This window comes from Myxocyprinus asiaticus, chromosome 17 (assembly GCF_019703515.2).
Source record: "Myxocyprinus asiaticus isolate MX2 ecotype Aquarium Trade chromosome 17, UBuf_Myxa_2, whole genome shotgun sequence".
Lineage (NCBI taxonomy): Eukaryota > Metazoa > Chordata > Actinopteri > Cypriniformes > Catostomidae > Myxocyprinus > Myxocyprinus asiaticus.
This window is the reverse complement of record NC_059360.1, coordinates 4,775,001-4,798,868: the sequence shown is the minus strand read 5'-3', so window position 1 is coordinate 4,798,868 and position 23,868 is coordinate 4,775,001. Positions and strand designations below refer to the sequence as shown.

Below are 23,868 nucleotides of genomic sequence, written 5' to 3'. Positions count from 1 at the left end.
TGTTCTCTTATGTGTGTTGATATTGACAAAGATACAGACTTTAGCCGATCTAAATATTCTTTCTCAGTTTCCATAAACAATAACCCAACATTGTATGTTTTATTTTCAAAGTAAAGCTATCAAATCCTATTTGTTAGTTGAGGGTGTTTGGTTATATTTGTTCTTCAGCCAGATCTTAAGAAGGAATTTGCAGCCAGAAATTGAACATTTTATTAAAATACCTCTTGTAATGTAATTACTGTTTTAATGTAAATAAACACATTATTAACAATTTTGTTTTGACATGTTAACATGTTAGTTACAATCAAAGTGTTAGGTAATATAAATACAGAAAAAAAAGTTTGGCCCCAGTTCAGTTTATAAAACCTCAAGTTTATTTACTTATATAAACATATGTTGCGAACAAAAACAGTCTCAGAGTACCCAAAAAAAGTCAAGTTTAATAATAACAAGGAGAGTACCTGTGCTTTTTTCTTCCACTTCAAGCACTGCATGAATGCAAGAAGAATGTTTATTTACAACATTACACAAACAGCAATTGTTGAATAAGTATAGTTTTAAAAAGTACAACATTTTACAAATATTTTAGCATATAATACATGTGCATGAAAATGTTTTACAAACAGTAATTATGCCTATATAAATAAATATGCAAGAAAGACAATTTACAACTCACATTGATGTATTAAATCTTTAAATTGAGTAATTTTTAAACAAATTCACTGAACTGAGTAATCGTTAAATAAAGTACATATTATGAATACAGAATATATGTGAATAAAATGTAAATGAGTATGAACTTATATACAGTATAATAACTAATGTATTTTAAACAATACAGTTTGGTAAAAGGCAAAGCAGCTATTTTCTTTGACATTAATTGAACTAATTTTATACTTAGCAAACATAAACTTATTTACATAATTTAAACCATTTGTTTGAATCGAACTTATAAGGGATAATTTTTTGAGTAAAGCAACAACCTTCCAGCATCTCTATCAGGAGATTTTCATGATTATTGTGCAACATGTCTTTCCAAATCTTTATCCAGCGAATTCTTTGTTTAGGAGTTTTTCTGGAGTTTTACTGTACCTGTAAAGTGTAAATTATATAGTACAAAAAAGTATTAATAAAAGCAACATGGTCTAACTGAATGCAAATATATATATACACACACATACACACACATTCATACACACACACACACACACACACACACACTGTATACACCGATCAGCCACAATATTAAAACCATCTGCCTAATATTGTGTAGGTCCCCCTCGTGCCACCAAAACAGCGTCGACCTGCATCTCAGAATAGCATTCTGACATGATATTCTTCTCACCACAATTGTACAGAGTGGTTATCTGAGTTACTGTAGACTTTGTCGGTACGAACCAGTCTGGCCATTCTCTGTTGACTTCTCTCTTCAACAAGGCATTTTTGTCCACAGAACTGCCCCTCACTGGATGTTTTTTTGTTTTTGGCACCATTCAGAGTAAATTCTAGAGACTGTTGTGCGTGAAAACTCCAGGAGATAAGCAGTTAAAGAAATACTCAAACCAGCCCATCTGGCACCAACAATCATCCATACGATTATCTAATCAGACCTACACAATATTAGGCAGGTGGTTTTAATGTTGTGGCTGATCGGTGTATATATATATTCAAAGGTAGGCTCATTTTTCATTTATTGTCAACACCTCGATATAGTTTGATAGACGATTCACAATGCAAAGTCCAAAGATTGAACAATAAATGACTGTATCTAGCATGATTAACATTGATGTGTGTAACGTCAAGTAAAACTATACACTTATTTTTTTCCCTTGATCATCACAATCCAGAAACAATATAATGAACGCTACAATAAAACATGGCAGCAGCTTGTTTTAGCAGCAAAAATACACATTCAACATACTGTATATCCAAGTAAACATACAGTTGTGCTCAAAAGTTTGCATACCCTGGCAGAAATTGTGAAATTTTGGCAGTGATTTTGAAAATATGACTGATCATGCAAAAAAACTGTCTTTTATTTAAGGGTAGTGATCATATGAAGCGGGCCACCTGTTGAGTACCATGGTACTACACGAACATGTATAGTGCAATAACTTAGAGTACAAAAATCCTTTGGGCCAGTTCACCTTTAGCCAAGGATCTGCCAAAGCTTCCCTATGATCTGCTGAACATGTCTCTTCTGTTGAGATTCAGCCAGTTATTGCATATTACACCTCCTGAAAAACAAACATGGAATAAAACATGGCATTTACTTGGTAAAGTAAATCACATGGTTGTCTGGCTCCTTTTTAAATCATAATGATAACAGAAATCACCCAAATGGCCCTGATCAAAAGTTTACATACCCTTGAATGTTTGGCCTTGTTACAGACACACAAGGTGACACACACAGGTTTAAATGGCAATTAAAGGTTAATTTCCCACACCTGTGGCTTTTTAAATTGCAATTAGTGTCTGTGTATAAATAGTCAATGAGTTTGTTAGCTCTCACGTGGATGCTCTGAGCAGGCTAGATACTGAGCCATGGGGAGCAGAAAAGAACTGTCAAAAGACCTACGTAACAAGGTAATGGAACTTTATAAAGATGGAAAAGGATATAAAAAGATATCCAAAGCCTTGAAAATGCCAGTCAGTACTGTTCAATCACTTATTAAGAAGTGGAAAATTTGGGGATCTCTTGATACCAAGCCAAGGTCAGGTAGACCAAGAAAGATTTCAGCCACAGCTGCCAGAAGAATTGTTCGGGATACAAAGAAAAACCCACAGGTAACCTCAGGAGAAATACAGGCTGCTCTGGAAAAAGATGGTGTGGTTGATTCAAGGAGCACAATACGACGATACTTGAACAAAAATTAGCTGCATGGTTGAGTTGCCAGAAAGAAGCCAGTGCCACAAAAAAGCTTGGTTACAATATGCCCGACAACACCTTGACACGCCTCACAGCTTCTGGCACACTGTAATTTGGAGTGACGAGACCAAAATAGAGCTTTATGGTCACAACCATAAGTGCTATGTTTGGAGAGGGGTCAACAAGTATTGAGCTCCTTGAAATAAAACATTTCAAAAGTAACCCTCTCAACCCTGGATATTCATCTGCCTTTTGGCGCTTTATATGCGCTAAATATGCTTCCTCATTTGAAACACGCTATTCAACAACGGTCATCACAAAACCACTCGCGTGAAGCTGCAGTCACTTTCGCCTGGCACCGCAGAGCGTCTTGTGTGCGCAGATCTAGACGGCCCAATGCATTTATACTAAACCAGGCTTGATGGCTTCTGTCCTATCTCTGGAGCTCGCACTACATCTGGGCTTCCCTCGATATTTCTGTGCTTACCACAAAACTATTGTGACCCATTTGAATTCTACTAAATCAAACATCTCAAACGGCTAAACAGAATTTTTTTTGTCTTGTTTGAGTTCATATATTCCTAAAGATTACTTAAATCATTAAGAGCCTAATAGAAGGAAAACAATATCTGTTCTGGTGTAGGAAACAAAATTTTTCACTAGCACAGTCCCAACTCAGTAGTCTACTCATGGGTGAAGTCAGAAAATTATTCTAGTCCCGTAACTAATCTCACTAAAAATGAGGTGTTATTTAAATTTAGTTTGATTTCATATAGCACCTTAAAGTAAAAAAATCTGTCTTATTAATTTTTTTTACAGATGCTTAGATTATGGTAAAGAAGTCAGAGTATTAAAATACTTAAGCTACCTTAGAGTATCATTTGGTATTGTTTACAGCAAGCTATTTTTAAAAAAAAAATTTTTTTTAAAAAGGCGATTGTGAGACTTCAGCTAGTGAGGTCATGTAAATACTTTTAGAGTTAGTCTGTAAGTCTAGAGATGCATTTTATCCCATATTTACATTCTGGCTACACAAGAAAATGTAGAAATGCTGCTCCCAAACTCATTAAAATCACATGTTTTGGTGCTGTTCAACTCATGTTATATAAAGTGGCTTATAATCAGATTTACAGTATATTCACAAATTTGTAGTTTAATTCATTATTTTTATCTGTTTGCCGTTTCTTTTCCTCTATAATTGTTCAGCAGTTTATCAATACTGAGAATTACGTAAATGCTCTTGAAAATGTACACAAAAAATATATACAGATTCATGCCGGACATAAAAAGATGGTTTGCGGGCCACCTGTTGAGTACCATGGTACTACACAAACATGTATAGTGCAATAACTTAGAGTACAAAAATCCTTTGGGCCAGTTCACCTTTAGCCAAGGATCTGCCAAAGCTTCCCTATGATCTGCTGAACATGTCTCTTCTGTTGAGATTCAGCCAGTTATTGCATATTACACCTCCTGAAAACAAACATGGAATAAAACATGGCATTTACTTGGTAAAGTCATGCTGACATGCACTGCCTGTATCTTATATTTACATACAAATTTACAACTTACCAATGACTTTATTGTCTGGATGCTTCCTTCTAGTTCAGTCAGAGAATTTGAGGTTATTTTGAAATAAAGACCAGTACAAACTAATCCTCTTCAAACTTACCTGCCTTTTTTGCCCGAAAAAATAGGAAAAATGTAACTATTTCTTAATACAAATGCCTTTATGAAATAAGAATGACGACTTTGGTACAGACGGCGGAAACAAAAACATACAAATACAAACAAACCTGCTCTTTTTTCCATCATCATCCTCTTCCTCATCAGAGTGTTCCTCGACAAAGTTTCAGTGCAGCGTAGTGTAGGGCGCTCAAAACACACCACTTTCAACAATTCACAGATTAAACATGAAAAAATATCTAGTTTATTGACTGCAGTTCTGAGAACAAAACAGTATTGAGATAAACTAAGCTAATCGATCGCGGCAGTTTTGCTTAAGAAGTTAAAGTGCTTTTTGTCCCTTTAAGACCATCTGCTAAATTAATACGCTAAATGTAAATGTGCAACGATGCTTACCCAAGTTGTCTTTTTCAAACTTCTCCCATTTTTATGTAATTTTTAATCAAATCAAAGCATATTTCATGGTGCTGTGAAAAGACCTCTGTTCGGTCGGGAAAGGAGGAAGCTGGAGCTGGATGCACGTTCAACAAACTTTAATCCAAATACCACATCAAACTAAACACACCCAGCTTCAAGATGTGTCTCTCTCGGCATCTCTCTCCCAACTGCAGCTCTGCTCCTAGCTTCATCCCCCGCCTACTCACGCCGTCATCACTCACAGCTGGGCGAGATCATTCGCCCCAGGTGCACACTTCGGCCTCGCTCCTCTCCATCCTCGCTCCACCCTGTCTGGCCTGCCACACTCCCCCATTGCCTGATTCAGGCCGGAGACCTATCCGGCCTGTACTTACTCTCCTCCCACTCTGGAGAGGAACCATGGTTCTTCCAGTCGACCCAGCGCCGTATGGTTTTCCCCGCCTCTGCTACTCAGGCACCACTCTAGAGGGTGGGTAAGCAAGAGACGGAGAGAGCACAAGAGGGAGGGAGAAAGAGGGAAAGAGAGGGAGAGAGAGAAGAGACAGAAATATTCTTCTTAGGCTCCCGTGCCCCCTGGCGGATGGCAGTGGCGAGTTCTCCCGGATAGCGTTTTGGAGCCGGATGCACATTGAACAAACTTTAATCCAAACACCACATCACACAACATAAACACACACAGCTTCAAGATGTCTCCTCGGCGTCTCTCTCCCAACTACTACTACTTCTTTTTTATTGGCGGCTCGCATTCTAAAATAGAGCACTACCGCCATCCACTGTGTGTTACGGATCAGAGACTCTTTTCCTTCTCTCCCCAGACCTTTTAGGACTTGTGCTTCCGATGGCGCTGCGTGTTCAGCTCCTCCATTTTCAGCCCCAAGTCCCTCACTGCCCAGAGAGAGGAGGAAGGAAGGAAAAAAGAAAAGAAAAAAACCTAGCTATATTCTTTCAGTTAACCGAATTCTATTCAGAAATTGTATTAATAGACTATCCCCTCTTACTGGATTTAAAAGCTTCTTTAAGGTTAATTGCTGTTCTCCTTTCTTCTGTAATTCATCTGTTAGTTTATTTCTTTCCTCTGTATATCTGTTACACTGTATTAATACATGTTCCACTGTTTCTCTAACTCCGCACCAATCACATAATCCTGTAAGATGTTTTCCTATTATATAAATTGTTGAGTTAAGTCCTGTATGTCCCAGTCTGAGTCTAGATAAAATACAATCTTCTTTTCTCCTCCCACCTGAATTCCTTCCTCCTCCTACTAATGGTTGTATTAAATGTCGATGCCTGCCCTTTTGTTCATTATCCCAATAAAATTGCCATTTATGATTTAACTCCTTTTTTCTGATTTACTATACATTATTTGCATGTCTATATTTTCCTTTGCCATAACTTGTTTTGCTAATTTATCTGCTTCCTCATTCCCTGATACTCCAATATGCGCAGGAACCCGTCTTATTTGTCTGCTGCATTATATATCATATCTGAATAATCTCCATCAATATATCTTGTCTAGTTTCAGACTGTTGAGCCTCCAGACTTAACAGAGCAGAGCTTGAATCTGAACATATGAGAGTTTTGTTTAATCCCATATCTTTTATTTTGTTCATTGCTAGCAAAATTGCTAGTAATTCTCCTGTAAACACTGAAACTTGATCTGATATCCTTTTTCCTTCTGCCTCTTTCAGTCTTGGGATGATGTATGCTACCCCCACCTGACCTTTCCCTGGATCTTTAGATGCATCTGTAAAAACCTGTATATAACTTTCATACTTAGTCCATAAATACTCCTTTGTTAATTCAGACTCTAATGCATTTTGACCCTTGTCTTGCTTCCAATAGGAATAAATCAACGTTTGGCTGTGGTAAGATCCACAGAGTTACTGATGATAATATTACCACTGGGGTAACATTATACTTGTTTAATTTCATATCCTGCACTAAATCCTTAATAATCCAGCCAAAACTATTAATTTTCCCCTTCCCATGTTCCCAACATGCCTCTAGTACCTTTTTTGCAGGGTGATTATCCTTCTGACTTTTTAAGTTTGTCCAGTATGTCAATATCAGTTGCTTCCTTCTTAAGTGGATTGGCATCTCTCCCATCTCCACCTGTAATGCTGGTACTGGAGAAGAAGGATAAGCTCCACAACAAATTCTTAATGCTTGTGACTGAATTCTCTCTAATTTTCCAAATTGTGATTAAGATGCTGAACCATAAGCCATACATCCATAGTCTAGTATTGATCTTATCATTGTGGAATAAATGGTTTTCAGTGCCATTCTATCAGCCCCCCATTCACGAACTGAAACACACCTCATTACATTTAATATCTTCTTACATTTCTCTTCCATCTTATTTATGTGAGTACTCCATGTAATTGTCGTGTCAAACCACATTCCAAGGAATCTTATCACTTTAACTTGTTCTAATTCCTTATTATATAATTTTAGATTTATCTCTACTTATCTTTTTATTTGTAAAGAAAATATATTTGGTTTTCTCCACAGAGAATATAAATCCCCATTTATTCTGATATATATTCTCCAATCTTCACTTTTATATTTCTTTCTATTAAAAAATCTTTAATCCAATTATATAACCTACCACCTATTCCAATCTGATCTAATTTTATCAGCAAACCTTCCTTCCATAACATATCATAAGCCATTTCAATATCAAAGAAAATTGCTAGTACTGTTTCTTTATTTATCAAGGCTTTCCTTATATCCGATTCCAAACTCACTACTGAATCCATTGTTCCCGTTCCGCATCTAAATCCACTTTGACTCTCCCAACTGCAGCTCTGCTCCTGGCTTAATCCCCCGCCTACTCACGCCGTCATTACTCACAGCTGGGCGAGATCATTTGCCCCAGGAGCACACCTCGGCCTCGCTCCTCTCCGTCCTTGCTCCGCCCCACCTGGCCTGCCACAGGCGTTTATTTACAACAGAAGAAAGAATGTCATATGAGAGTTGGGAGCCTTGGATTGAAGTGCTGATTTAAAGTTAAAAACGTTTTAATTATCCACTTGTTTCTTACATAAACCTATCGATTCGCTTCAGAAGACATTCATTGATCGGCTGGAGTCGAATGGATTACTTTTATGCTGTCTAAATGTGACTTTTGGACCGTCAAAGTGCTGGCACCCGTGTACATCCATTATAAGGACCTGACAGAGCTCTAACTTCTTCTAAAAATCTTCATTTGTGTTCTGCTGAAGAAAGTCATACACATCTGGGATGGCATCAGGGTAAGTGAATAATGAGACAATTTTCATTTTTGGGTGAACTATTCCTTTAAACATGCAGTTTACAATTGATTAGACATCACAGGTGAATGATGTATATTTTATGGTAGATATACAGTATAATGCAGCCTAAAGATCAATCAAAGTTGAATCATTACCAGAAGAGACCCAGACCAAGTGGCCTGAACTGGCCCAGCAACGTGGAGCCAGAATCGTCCCAGTGCTTTAACGCCGTAACTAAAAAAAATTGTGAGACAGCCTGGCTGCGGGCAACACTCTGCCTGAATTATACCTGCTGACGCAGAGTCTGAGCCATAAGCCTAGCAAGGCTACCGAGTTCGGGCCAATTACTACATGCTATCTGGGATATTTGCAAAGTAAACTATTATTTCTGACTTCAACATTCATAATCATCCAATATATAGAAGTAGCAGGCGTTAAGAATAAAGTTTAGGACAAAGTCTGTTGATATTTCTAATTTCATGATCGTATACGTCATATCCAGTCAGGCAGTCGCATATGGTCTAGTCACACAAGTTGAAATATTTCAATGCAGCCGAAGCTCAAATCGGATCTGAAAATTCCACATCCGCAGTTGTTTGGAACTCCACACAGCCCCTGCCCATTTGAAATGACTAACTTCCAGTCTATGGTCTGTTGTTTGTTGGATGCAGTGAAAAGGCGGCTTAAGGAATAAAATGAATCCAATTAAACCAATCTATGTAAGTGTAAAGAATCTGAGAGAAACCTTATACATTATTTTTGGAGTTGTGCAAAAATCCAACAATTCTGGTTGAAAAAATATTTTGCAGTCCAATACAATTAAGGCCGAAAGCCTGTTTGCTAGGAATTACACAGGAATTCCCCTTTAAGTTTCAAGGTGCTCATCTTTTGCAAATACTCCTACACTGTGCTCCCAAATGTTTAATTGTGCTTTGGATAAAAGACCAAATCCCCTCAATTGTTCAGTGGATAAACATATGTAAAGAGCTCATGCCTTGTGAAACCTTTTCTACTGAATTAAGGGATAAACCTTTTAAATTCTGTAAGATATGGGACCCCTTTCCTGACTATCTTGGTGTGGATGAGGCACAAATGTTATCCTTCGGAATCCAGTATCTTACATGGAGAGGTTAAAAGATCAAAAGCAAATTGTCTGATCAATTATGTCGTAAATGAACCATAAGCTTGGGTGTTCTGTATAATTACAATAATTTTGTTTAATGTATTTGTGATACTAATTTATTATTATCATTATTTATTTATTTATTTTTATTTTATTTTATTTATTTTAAACTTTCTCTATTATACCTTTGTCACATTTTCCAACTTGGCTTAGGCTCGTAGGTTTCCATGTTTAAATGTTTGTTTTCAGTTGTTTTAAATGTTTGTATAGAAATTATTTTCTTGCACCCTGTAAATCTGGTGACAGATACATCATAGATAGGCATCGGCACTGTCTCTGTTATCTTCATCCGTTGAAAGCTGTGTCCTTGAGAGTGAACATCCTGGAGCCAAAACTGAAGTTGTGCTACTACCCTCTTCATGGACCATGACCTACTTCAGTGGACAACCACTGACTCAAAGGTGACAAACTGGTTCGTCACACTCCAGGATTTCCACTTCAAGGTGAAACATTGTGCAGGAATAGCACAGAAAAAACTAAACAATGAGCTCTCAAAAGGCACAATGTCATGTTATAACTCTAAAAAGGAGACCTCCCTCCTATTTCATTCAGCTGTTTTATGTCTTGCTGTTTTGAAGGCATCCTGGACTGTTTTTGCACCCATCTGTGCTATATTTAATTGTTGGTATTTTGTAAACATGCACTTGATGGATGTCTTTGATCGTTTTGATGCATTCCGGCGATGTGAGCCGCATTTTAAGAGCAGTACAAGCATGTGGCATGGGGGGGCGTGGTCATGTGTCTGTCTGCGGGAGAGGGAAAGCGGTAAGGCTGCCCACCTCGAGCTCCAAATTACTCGCTAAGTGGCAAGGACCCTTTGAGGTCACACGACAAGTCTGAGATCTCGATTATGAGATTAGGCGAACGGATAGGAGAGGGGCATGTCAAATCTATCACCTCAACCTCCTCAAACCATGGAGGGAGGTGGTGCCTGTAGCCTTGGTGATGGTAGTTCCAAAGAGGGCGGAGCTCGGGCCAGAGGTATCTCCAAAATCAAATTCATTCACCGCGGTCCCTTGCGGAGACCACATCTCACTGTCGCAGCTTACAGACATTGCCTGGTTGTGTAGGGCTTTACTGGTTGTTGAGATCAGTGTTACTATCAGAAATAATTAATAATTATTTCTGTAGTTATTAATCAATATTTAAATTAATTAATTGGATCTAACTCATTAAAACCTCATATGGGACTCCAATAAATATAGTGTGCTACGTTTAGGAGCAAGTTTGGTTATTAGCAATAATTAATAATTATCAAAGATAATTATTAATTATTAAAATCAATAGAACATTGATGAGAATCAATGTTAGCTTTTTTAAATCCTTTAAATCAACAGTTATCAAAGATAGTCGTTAATTGTTAACGTCGATGAAACATTAATTAAAATTAACACTAGCTTGTTGATCATTCAAATTCAATCAAAGATAATTATCAATTATCAAAAATCAATAGAATATTAATAAGGATTAACATTGACGGGGCACCACCCTGGAATCAGGGACTAATAACCGAATATTAAAACAGTCTCAATATTAGATTGTTTTCTTAGGAAAATCGACATCCGAAGAATATCGATTTTCGGGAAAAAAAACAATGAATGAAGGTTTGAATCCGAGCACTGACATCCCGTCAGCACGACACAGGCGTACGCAAAACAAACCAAAACACTTCTCTTTGTAATATAAACAAAAGTTTATTTATGCAGTAATATCAATTAATAATTAATACAATGCAGTCAATAAACTTCCGACTTACAACTACAAACTAAACAGTGACATGATTAGATATGGAAATAAGTGTGTGTGTGTGTGTGTCAGTGTGGTTAGTGAGAGAGAGAGAGAGAGAGAGAGATGATTAAGTGACAGCCCGAAAGCTGATTTCGCGATAGCTGGAGATAAAGCAGCCGTGTTCATCACTCAGAGACGCGGTTTTACGAGCGGGGCTCGTAAAAGTCCCTTGTTATTTGACTCTTTAATGGATGAACTCAGTTGCTGTCTCACCTGCGATGGCGAAAATGCACAACAGTCCAATTTGGTTGGACCACAATACAGCAAAACAAATTCGTGATAATTAATACCCTGAGTATTAATAATTAGCGGACATGGCGGTCCGTAAACTGTACAAGCAAAAAACCTTGAAACACAAGAATAGCACACTATAATATTCTATCTCTGCCCAGACGTAAACCTCTTACTTGAATCGCATGAGGACACAGGTAGAATGTGTTTTCCTCTGTCCTTTAACTTTGACCCGGTTCCTTGAGGCTCGTGTGATGACGAGAGGTCGTTTCCTCGCGCTGTCGGCGGGCGGTACGGCTGTTGATTGTCGGCGGCCGGTACGGCTGTTGATTCTCAGAGGGCGGTACGGCTGTTGATTCTCGGCGGGCTGGCGGAGAACTCAGAAATGTCAACTTGATTGAAGATGGAAGAGAAATCTTTAATCTCTTCACTTCTGTAGGCCAACGGATGAAGATGCGAATTGCTCGGCGGTCTCCTTCGGATCCGTTAAGAGTGTTCGGTTGAACACAGAGTAATCTCAATTCGTCCAGCGAGATGGAGATTGTATGGCCACAGTTTCAAGTCGGACATTACTTCCTTATGCCACGAGGCTGCACCGGAGAGCAGCAAAAAGCTACGTCCGTATTCGGTGAACTAAGTCACTGGAAGCCACTTTGGAAGCATTTCAGAATTATTTGAAGTCCTGATGATGTCATGTTTGAGGGACGTTCTGTTGTGTGCCTCATCCAATAGGAGTTGAGAGCTCGATACTTTAGAGGGCAAGGCTTCATGGATCTGTAGTCTGTTTTGGACTCCCTTTGTTTGATTTTGGCGCGATTTTTATCAGTACAACATCTGACTTAGAAGGAGGGGGCTTGAGGAATGTTTTTTATGACTGTTAGGCCTGCCTTTGTCTTCTATCTGAATACATGAGGCCCAACAGTTGCAAGCGGAATTCGCGGACATGTTTTCACCTAGTGTGCTCTCACAGGAGGTGGGAGGGGAGGAACAGCCAGTGCTATTTATTAGTCACAAGCTCTCCTTCAGGGAGACAAAGTATAGTACCATCGAGAAGGAGTGTCTTGCAATTAAGTGGGCTGTTCTTACTCTCCGTTATTACCTGCTGAGGTGGGCCTTCACCCTCTGTTGCGATCACGCTCCTCTGCAGTGGCCCCACACATGAAGGATACAAACGTGCGGGGTGGAGATGGTTGTGGCTGACTTTCTCTCCAGAAATGGGTGGGGGGTGTGGAGTAGGCAGGCCGGATGTTGCCCCGACCTGAGTCGGCGGTGGGGGTATGTGGCATGGGGGGGCGTGGTAAGTCTCGTCACCTGGGCTGTAATTACTCTAACACCTGTCTCTCATTATAGTGATAGCGGATGGAGACCTGATAAGGCCCGCCAGAGCGGCAGAGGAGGGAGAGAGAGTGGCCAGAGCAACAGACCACAGAGAGAAAGCTATTTTGTGTTGGCCACCCAGAACCGTTTTGCTTTCCCTCTCCCGCAGACAGACACATGACTACGCCCCCCATGCCACAAAGCGCAGCTTTAAAAAACACGTCTCATTACGCTGATGCCACTGACTGGGAGAAACACATGCCGTTCTGTGTGTAAACAAACACGGAAGATGTGAGATGCGAAGAACAATGTCTCTGCTTTGGCCTTTTGTAGTTGGTTGAAGCACCCAACATCATGGATTGTGTTACGTTTGCATATTCAGAAAATTTCAGCATTGATTGTATGTGTTTTTGGGCTCATATCAGCGCAAACTGCTTGTGAACCAGTCACAATATGATTCAAGCTTTGCAAAGGAGCTGTTATTGAAAGATGAGGCAGTTAAACACTACCAGACCCATGAATAAACAGTTTCATTCACAAATGTTTCAAATGTCATGACTGTTTGATAGTTGCTGTGCTTGAGTGAACATTTTGATACATTCAGATTAAATGTGTTGGGTGTAAATTGTGTTAACCCTGAAATGTAGTTTTATCAATTATAATGTGAAGCTTGTTCATTTTCTTCTGATTGAGTTTCAAATATGGCTGAATTTGAGGGGCTGTACGAAGTTAGCTAATGAGAACAGTGGCAGTTTACACTGAAGTCTTAAAGTGCCAGATACCTTAAAACTGAGCGTTTCAGACAGAGGGCCAGAGACAGGGTGGACCCACCCATTTGTTTTATAAAATAAATAGAAGTCCGGATTGCTTAATATGGCCAAATACTCAGCTGGGCAGAAATGTATTCTATCTGTTTTATTGCAATATTGTGCATAATGTTGTACACATTGTGTATAATCATGGGGGTTGGGCACTACCATAAGTTCTTTCAAAGATGATGGTGAACATAACACGCAACTAGACATTTCTGATTGTTTTACTGTGTCCATCTAAACCAGTCATTTTGATGTGCATTATCCAACAGCCTTTCCTCTCTTAATGATGGCTCAGTTTCAAAATCTGAATCATCATACACCATTGTTAATGGCGGTTGCATAGGCTGGTATGGAGAAAGTGGCGGTTTTGTAGCCTGATATTTCAATCCTGTAGTCTGAGGGTTTTCTTTATGCTTTGCCTTAGAATCTGTGGTCTGATCTTCATAATCATAGTTGTCATATGAGGGGTCAAAGGACCACTTTTTAATAGATTTATTTACTTGGGTACCTTGCGTTGACTTGATGGAAGCAGATATCATCAAGTTCTGAGAAGTCGATTGTTCGAAACTCTATCAATCACATACATCCCGTCTCCTCCTGTTTCCCAAGGTCTCTCACTGTCTGTATCACATAAACTAATTTTCCCTTGACACAGAAAGGCTTTACACAGAGAGAAACTGCAAGCTAAGCTGTTTTCTATAGTTTCAGACTGCATCAGAGTAAATCAGAGTATTAAATCAATAAAAGAATGATTAAATATGTAACACATCATTCATCTCCTCATATATATCTTCATCGGAGGAATCAATTTCCTCCCAATTTGGTCTTTCTGTCCATCCAGGGTATTTGTCATTGTATTGCATTGGACCATTCACATTGATCAGTGTCATCGGTTTTGTCATATCGGGTCAATGGTAACACATAACAGAATATTTTTCCTCTCACAAGAATTGTTTCAATCATTATACCAATTTTAGCTAACCATGCACCCTATTTCTTAAACAATTCCATTTAGATAGTTATAAACAAACAAGACAAGCAATCTTAATCTTTAGTCACCACCATGTTTTTTCCATTCTTCATTACTATTAAAATGTACATGAGCTCAATAAAAGCATAAGTAAAAGTAATAAATCATCTTCTAATCTAAATTAATTATCATACAAACATTCCCAGGTTTGTTTAATACTTCTTTAATAAGTCAGGCACTCCCTTGTCTGCAACGGCTCTCAAAACTTTACCCCCAGAACCAATCTATAAATAATCTTCTACACAGGGTATGATCCACTGATGGCACAGTGACAGAATGCTTGATATTTAACACTGTGATAAGTTGTTTTAGTAAAGCGGTTATTAAAATGCAGTCGGGTTGAGTGGAACTCACAATTTTCGGGCAGGTCTCTTCTAGACCTCCCTTTTGATGCTTCTGACCTAAGAGCATTCATCCACTTCCTTAAACTCATATCAATCCTTCTTGGTCAGGTTTCCAGGGCAGTGATGCCTGCCTTTGGTTGCCCCCCTTTTTTGCCATTGGAGAGTCTTACCCGTCATTGGGTCATCACCTCTTGCCACTGGTCTCGATACCGCTCAGTCCTATTAGCCAATCCTTAATAATTTGGCAACAGTAGACAGATATTTTCTTTTCAGGGAATATCACCTGAGAACAGTCACAGCCAATGGAACCATCTACAACTGCTTAAATATGGAGACAATTCAAAACATTGTTAAATTCAAAAAGCATTATTTAAACTTCATCAATCTATTAAAATTGTCTAAATTAAAAGTGAAATAACAATGCTAAAATTGAACTCATCTACAGATCACTAATTTCCATTCTGGTTGTATTTCTGCTACTTTAGCAACCATCACAAAAGACCATGTATCATGGTGGGGACTAACATCAGAACAAAACAAAATAAAGGTAGCCTCTGTCAAGCTTCTAAGAAGCTTAATTTAAAAACATCACCTTAATTCAATAATAGTCTCTAGATTGTTTTAAACCTATATTAAGTGTGTCAGATCAACTTTCAACAGAATCTCTTGTCTCTAGTATAAACCCTTAACTTTAGATTGCCCTCCGAATATATAAAATCATTAATCATGATGAGGAAAGCTGTTTGAACCTCTCCTTCATATCACTGTATCTAACATTATTGTCAAATCACATCATTTTCCATATAAAACTAAAATAAAATAAAAATAAAATAAAATAAATCAACTTAGTGATGTGCCTTTAAAATCTGCTCTTGTCTTTCTGTTTCAAGCAGACACTTATCAAACTTAGCCTGAGAGTGAGAGAGTGTAAGGTGGGAGAAAATAGGAGGAGAGACATTCCACTCCCTCACGCTGTTTCTATTCTCATTACAGCTATTCCTTCTTTTTTCATTTTAGTATCTCACAATAATATATTTAAGTTATTCTTCAACAGTGAAAATAGTAATAATAACTCCCTTATGTTTACTTTTCCCTTTCCTTACTCTCTAAGGAGAAGGAACTTCCATTTTATTTAATAAAATAACATAAATCAAGTTTTTAAACTAACAGAAAAGTATGTCAAAGTTTAAACAGGATGAAGCAGTAAAGAGGCACAATGAAAATTCAAACAAACCTCTTTTCTTGTGCTTTGAAATAATTGCTCATTTCACTATGTCCTTTTAATTTCTCATGACTCTCCTCTTTTCAATATCCAAATATTTCAGTATCATTTAACAGTAAGCTTTTTCAGTTGTTGGGCCTCATGTATTCAGATAGAAGACAAAGGCAGGCCTAGCACAGTCGTAAAACCTGAATGAGGCCCACACACACAGTCATAAATCTTACTGATATAAACCGCGCCAAAATCAAACAAAGGGAGTCCAAAACAGACTACAAATCCCATGAAGCCTTGCTCACTAAAGGATCAAACTCTCAACTTCTATTGGATGAGGCACACGACAGAACGGCCCTCAACCATGACGTCATCGGGAGTAGAAATAACTCTGAGATCCTTCCGGGAATTGCTTCCAGCAACTTTGCTCGCCGTGCGTAGACGCAGCTCATTGCTGCTCTCAGGTGTAGCCTCGTTGCACAAGGAAGTAATGTACGACTTGAAACTGTGGCCATATAATCTCCATCTCGCTGGATAAATTCAGATTACTCTGTGTTCCACCGAACACTCTAACGGATCCGAAGGAGATCGCAGAGCAATCCGCATCTTCATCCATTTGCCTGCAGAAGTGAAGAGAAACAGAGCGAGGAAACGGCCTCCCGTCATCACCCGAGCCTCGAGGAAACGAGTCAGAGTCAAACGAAGGATGAACACACATTCTACCTGCATCCTCATGCGATTCAAGTAAGAGGTTTACGTATGGGCAGAGATAGAATATTATAGAATGTTATTCTTGTGTATCAAGGTTATTGCTTGTATAGTTTACGGACCGCCGAGTCCGCTCATTGCTGCTAATAATACTCAAGGTATTACTGTAATGTACTGTTATCACGAATGAGATCTGCTGTGTTGTAGTCCAACCACATTGGACTATTGTGTATTTCTGCTATCGCGGGTGAGACCGGCACACTGAGTTTATCCATTAAAGAACCAAAGACCGCGGGACGGTTTACAAGCCATCCACCGTGTCTCTGAGTGATAAACTAACTGTTGCTTTCTCTCCCACGATCGCGAAACCGGCTTTGGTGCTGCCACTATATTCTCTTTCTCTCGTACTAACACACACGCACGCACGCACGCGCGCGCGACCCCTCGCAAACATTCTCGCACACACTTTTGGCTAGTAGATAACTTTGTGATAAAGCTCAACTTTGACCCTAAGGTATCGTACAAGCGGAGATACACAGTAAACAGGCAGATGCCATTAACCAGCTTCTCTCCGCCCACATTCGCGCCCATATTCTCTGGCCGGAAATCTCACGTGACGTACTCTCCACGAGAGTCACGTCCGCCATTTTGTGTGCATCACTCCTTACACACACACACACTCACACACACACACCTTCCTCTCATGTGTTATAGGCTTATTTTGGTTACCATATCTAATCATGTCACTGTTTAGTTTGTAGTTGTAAGTCGGAAGTTTATTGACTGCATTGTATTGATTATTAATTGATATTACTGCATAAATAAACTTAGTTATATTTCAAAGAGAAGTGTTTTGGTTTGTTTTGCATACACCTGTGTCAAATGCTGACAGGGGATGTCAGTGCTCGGATTCAAGCCTTCATTGTTTCCTTTTGAATGTCGATTTTCTTAAGAGAACAATCTAATATTGAGACTGTTATACTGTCTGGTTATTAGTCCCTGATTCCAGGGTGGTGCCCCAGCGATATTAATCCTTAATGGATTAACTATGGCAAATAAAAATAATAGTAATAGAAAAAGACACTCAATCCTTCTTTTTAGCACCCACTAACCCCCCCACCCCCTTTTTTTTTAAAGTGAGGATACTCTCTGAAAAATTTGGGGGAGTAACCAATCCAATAGGTAACTCTAACTTTGCCATCAAGTTTGTAATATTTACTCTTCAAATCAATAAATCAGTGGTTAGATGCTGGATTTAAATGTAGACCCTCAGAACAATTTAGACATGGGTATTGAACCCACTGATGGCAATCTGGTTAGTCATATAAGACTGAAATCAACTTATCCAGAGTAATTTTAATCCACATTAGAAATGGCAAATCAGCAATGATTACCAGCAGTAATGAGAGCAGGAGAGCAGACCAATCAGATAATCGCCCACATCATTTTCAGTCTTCTTTTTCTCCAGATTTTCACCTGCAGTACTAGTTACTTCAATAAATCATCTGGCCCAGCCATCTGCAATGGTGAGAGACTAGTTCCAGAATGAGTTAGTGAAACAACATAAACATATTGATGACAAAAGAAAGAGTAAAACATAGTTAGTATCAAAGACACACACACAGAATAGACGCATGAATATGAAGTTATTAACATTCATAACTGAGGAAGTTATGATGTTCAATTTAATCTTAATGTTTCTCCATGGGTTTCACCTGCCTCCAATGACCAATTTTTCCTTAGCATTATCAATAATTTTTTACAATCAAATACATCAAAGATATTTTTTAATTCTTAAAATCAGAACTTCTTGCATAAATAACATTTTCCATTATATGCACTTTCAAAAGAAGAAAACTTCTATTTTATTAGATATCACAGCATCTGAGCAAAACTGTTTACAACGTTTGCTTAGTTCTTCCTCCTTATTGGAGGTTGGAACTTTATTTTCCTTTTTATCTGGCATGATTGGTCACAGATCAAACCTAAGGAAAAAGCATCACAATGTTGGGAAGGCTGCCACACATAAAAATCAGAAAACCAGGTATCAAGAGCACATCTTCAGCGGATTGGAACTGCAGAGAACATGAAATTATCCAAATATTTCTTAAATTTATTTTCCTTTAATTTTAGTCTCAAAGACAGTTTCTCAGTGTACCCATGATCAACCAATGCCTACACTGTGCATATAAAAAAAGAAAATCTAACTAAAAGAATCTGCTATCTATCTTTTTAAATTCGGGGCGCCCCTGTCCGAGTGGAGACATCAAGAGAGATGAGCTTTCCCAATCAAAGTCTGCAAACAATCATTTGCAATATGGAGTATAACCCCTCCTGCTCACTCTGCCTACAGAGCAGCCTCTCACTCAATCTTTCCATCAGACAGTCCCTAACAAAATAATAAGCTCTACCTATCTTATTTTTGTTGGTTGATCAAGTTTTACATGTGAGCTGCAACTCTCATGTAAATTTGCTCTCCAGACATACTCAAACATATAGAAAATCAAAAACAAAACAAATAATCATGGTTTCTTTCATTTAAATATCAAGACTTTATAGTGTTTCATTTAATATTGTTCAAAATGTAAGAATGTAAAACAGACACATGAATGTTAAGTTTTCACATTTAAGGCTTGCTTCTCATACTCAAGTTACAAAATAGAATCTGGTTTTGGAAAAAAAAATGTCTTTTTAGTCAGTTTCACCTTTTTTTTCCTCTTTCCCATTTCTTTAAGATTTTATTAATACATTTTTTACACAGTGGATTTCTAGATGTTAGTATTTCCACTGGAGTGTTTGCCATAATTATACCTTATTGTAATGTGACTACACTTATCTTCAATACAACTTTTGTTTAAAATCCAATTATTCAGTTGACTTTAGTTTAAAGTAATACACTGGACTCAAAACTTTATTGTTTGTCCAGATAATGCAATACGATCTTAAACTCTAAGCATAGATATACCACTTGCTCTTTCTCAGTTTAGTTAATCTTATATTATGCTTCCTTCATGGAATGAAAAGAACAGCCCAAGGCTGAATCTTATCCAGCCAGCTAAGAGTTAACTTTTTGTTTTCATTCACACTTTTACAAACAGTTGCACTTCACAGTCACTTCACACACACTTTCAGACACAGTGGTTAATTGCTGTTATTTCTTTTTGTTTTAACACCCATACACTTCCACCCACAGCTGTTGCCTCCGCTCTGGATCTCTGCTTACAACAATTGCTACTTCCACTTTTCCTACAGTTCCATTTGTTGAGCAAATTGGTGTTAATTCTCCATTATTGTTTCTATGAAATAACAGCTTGCTCTTCCACTGCACTGGTCATATGTCTGTGCTTAGCCAAATGTAGCCATCTCTTAAGATTGTTACTCTTTCTATCCCCTTTGGCAACTGGCTCTTTGAGTCCTTTTTGATATAAGGCACATACACTGTGTCAATGGGTATCTTTGCTGATGATGTTAGTTGCCCCAATTGACTTAGCATATAAAGACCATTCATTTGGACCAATGGTTCAAAGGTCAAATGTTTATCCACTATAGGTTTCCAGTCTACAGATGGCCATTCCTGTTCTATTTCCATTAAATTTGTGATTGTAGTCAATGTTTTCAAAAACTCTTTTTTCTTTTGTTCTGTTAGTTCCCTTTTATCGCTTACACAGTCTATGTATTCAGATTCTCTAATTCCCCGTGTCTCTATTAATAGTCTTTCTAATTCTATTTCTTTCCTTTTTTCAGTTAGTCTGTGTATTCTTTCAAATTCTGTAATGGTTAGGTTTCTATTTTAGGAGGATCACAGAGAAAAAGCCTTCTTTGTGTCTCTGTGTTTTTGCTCACTGCCCTCCCTTTTTTACTCTCTCTGTCTGCCTCTCTCAACCCCCACCTTCTCCACTGCACACAATGAAGCCTTGTAATGTTCATCTCACTGCATGAGAGAGGAAGAGAGAGAGAAAAACAGATGCTTTTTCTTACTATAATTCATTTCTTTTTCAGCAATTGAGTTTCTTATCTGAATCACCCTAACTATAATTTGGATGGTGTCCAGATAATCAACAAATCCAATATCTCAGAAAGAATATTTTCATTCTTTAATGATTTTCTAACTTCTTTTCACAATTTTTATCATTCATTTTATAACTGTCAAATACTAAGTCTAATATATCTGTTTCTTTACACCACACTTCTTAACAAGTACATGGACACACATCAGTACACTCAACCATACACTCACAGCCTGATCTCACACACATACAGCATAGCACATTGCAGCCAGCATTAGCAAGCATAATACAGTAAACATAAACACATCAACCAACGCAACATACAGTACAACAACAATGCAATTGATTTTATACACAACACAACCAATATACGTATTTACATCAACTTATTCAACATATCAACAGGTTTACACTATTCAGAAATATCCAAATATCTTAACTATCACTATGCCCCTCTTGGGTGACCACGCCTCTTGCATGCCTGCCAATTCAGCCCAAAATGCAATGCTATTTTGAGAACAAGGCCAACCATCCAATTTGGCTCCTTGTTTCTCAGCTAGTTCAAAGGCCAACCATCCATGTGGGCTCCTTATCCTCACTAGTGTCGCTGTACCTTGCGGTATCCACAAGATTTCAAACACTGCCAATTCAGCCCACACCTACCTAGGAGTATTGTATCCACGGGACCAGCCAATTAAGCCCACCCCTACCTAGGAGTGCAGTATCTGCTGGATTTTCAAACTTGCCAATTCAGCCCTCCCAGTGGTGCTATTTTGACAAGCAGTGCCAACCATCAAATTGTGGGTTCACTGCTTCTCTACCAGCTCAGGGGCCTCTGTCTGTGCAGGCTCCCCTTCTTCGCTGGCGCTCCCCTGAGAGCAGTATCCGCAAAGTTTTGTGCACTTCAACTTATTTACAAGACATATTTACATTTGCATGCATAGTTTTTTTGAAACCTGGAACCCAGTTCTCTATTTCATCCACTTAGTCATTTACTTCCGTTCGAGACTGGAAAGGCCTTTTTTAGAGTTAACACCTGGGCCAAAACTTGCAACAGACTTCACAAAAAGTTTGTGCAGTCAGTGCAAATAAGCCCACAGCAGCTCCCCTTGGCCCTGTGCCAGTCCCATCGTGGTTGCCAATTTATATTGTGGAGCGTGGAAGACTTTTCTCCCCTCTCTGTAAGAAAATTCTCGAAGTCAGGGGTTCCAGGTGTCAAAAGTTAGAGTTTATTGAGCAAAACAACAAACCAGAGACGTCAGCTGAGATCTGATTGTCTTGGTCAAAACCCTTAGTCTTTATGCAGTTTGTTATCTAGCATTACCTCATGTCTATGCCCTCTTAATATTTTTTGTATCCAATCGATTCTGTTTACCACCATTATTTCACAGCGCATCTGACCTCTTTTTATGGTGGAAACCTGGCTTTTAGTACAAAACATTTATCATGAAAGTATTCTTTCTGAGTGAATAATACATCACAATCTGAGCATAATATAGTTACTTTTAATTACTGGTTGTGTTAATCTTTAACTTTTGCTGTGCTTCCCTGAGTTTTCTCATGTCTCAGCACCATTGTTCTTTGCTACAGCTGAGGACACAGAGTGTTTTTTGCATCATTTCTGCTACAGCTTAGTGCACTGAGTGTTTCTTGTAACATCAGCACTTTAGTAACCTCATATGCCCTCTCCTGGGTCACACAAATCCACACTTCTAGTAACCTCATATGCCCTCTCCTGGGTCACACAAAGTCCACACTATTCTTTATTAGTACTTTTCAACATTTGATATATAAAAATCTACAATACTGGTAGCAGCAACTCTCGCTTACGGCCACACCACCCTGAGGGCACCATAGAGCATACAGGGAGTGAGTTGGCAGTTTGGAGTGAACAGTGGGTGAGAAAGGCTCACCTTTTTTCTGATTTTTGTTTGTTTAAACAAAGTTTTTCTTTTTTTCTGATTATTTGAGCTTGTTTGTTTAAATTTATACACTTCCCAGCTGCGTTTCGCTGTCTGGGGAGTATTTTTTCATTTGAGTTTGTTTTCACAATGGACGGATTACAAGGCAACGTCGTGGATATGGCAAAAGAAAGACAAGAGGTAACGGACAGAGGAACGGATAAAAGACAACGTGATGGGCAATGACGAACGGATTATAATGAGAGGGTATATTCAAAGGAGGCTACAGTGATTGTGGATCTGACAGAAATGAGAGACTTGAGGGCAGAAGACATTATGAAAGCGGTGAATGAAAGGCTCGGAGGAGGGAAGATTTTAACACTGAGACCAAGACAAGGGAAGGAATATGAAGTTACATTGATAAACACAGATGCGTGTGATGATCTGGAGGAGGGACTGATGATAAAAGAGAAACTGTGTGAGATTAGAAGATTACAGATGAGAGAGTATGCGGTTTCTTTTATAATTTTGCCTGCTTATATTGGGGACTCAGAGATTTTAGATAAACTACAGACTTGGGGAGTTACACCTGTATCTGTCATCAAGAGCAGAATGTACCCGGGAATGTACCCATCAGGTTAAAACCTGTCGATTGTGCATGAATCCGGGACACATGTTCAAAGATTGTCCGGAGTTCAAATGTTTTCAGTGTGACGAACAAGGACATTTTGCACAGGATTGTGATGCAGTTAAGTGCCCTGACTGCAGAAAGGTGATGGTAAGATGCGAGTACTGGATGGAAGAAGAGAATGAACCACGGAATGCAGAGTCGGACGATGTGGGTGATAAATACGTTAATGCTTTCAAAAATCTGGTATGTGCTGAATGTAACCCCATTGCCCCATGGGTATTTTAAAAGAATAAAAGAAAGTGTTTTAGGTTTTTTATGGGGAAAAGGAAGAGTTAAGATTGGATATGATGCGCTTATTGGAGGAACTGAAGAGGGAGGACTTGGGCTTTTAGATCCATTTTTAAGGATGAAGGCATTAAGAATTAAATTAGTGAAAAGTTTCTTAGATATAAAGAGAAAAGCAATATGGAAAAA

General features: G+C 38.5%; 1 long non-coding RNA gene across 1 annotated transcript; it reads right to left on the bottom strand.

The window, feature by feature from the left end:
* Positions 1-420: 420 nt before the first annotated feature.
* On the bottom strand, positions 421-8,597 carry LOC127455413 (uncharacterized). Its single transcript, XR_007899668.1, has 3 exons — positions 4,253-8,597; positions 2,148-2,237; positions 421-1,092 (listed from the first exon to the last, which is right to left on the bottom strand). It is a non-coding gene; the product is annotated as an uncharacterized LOC127455413 (long non-coding RNA).
* Positions 8,598-23,868: the final 15,271 nt, after the last annotated feature.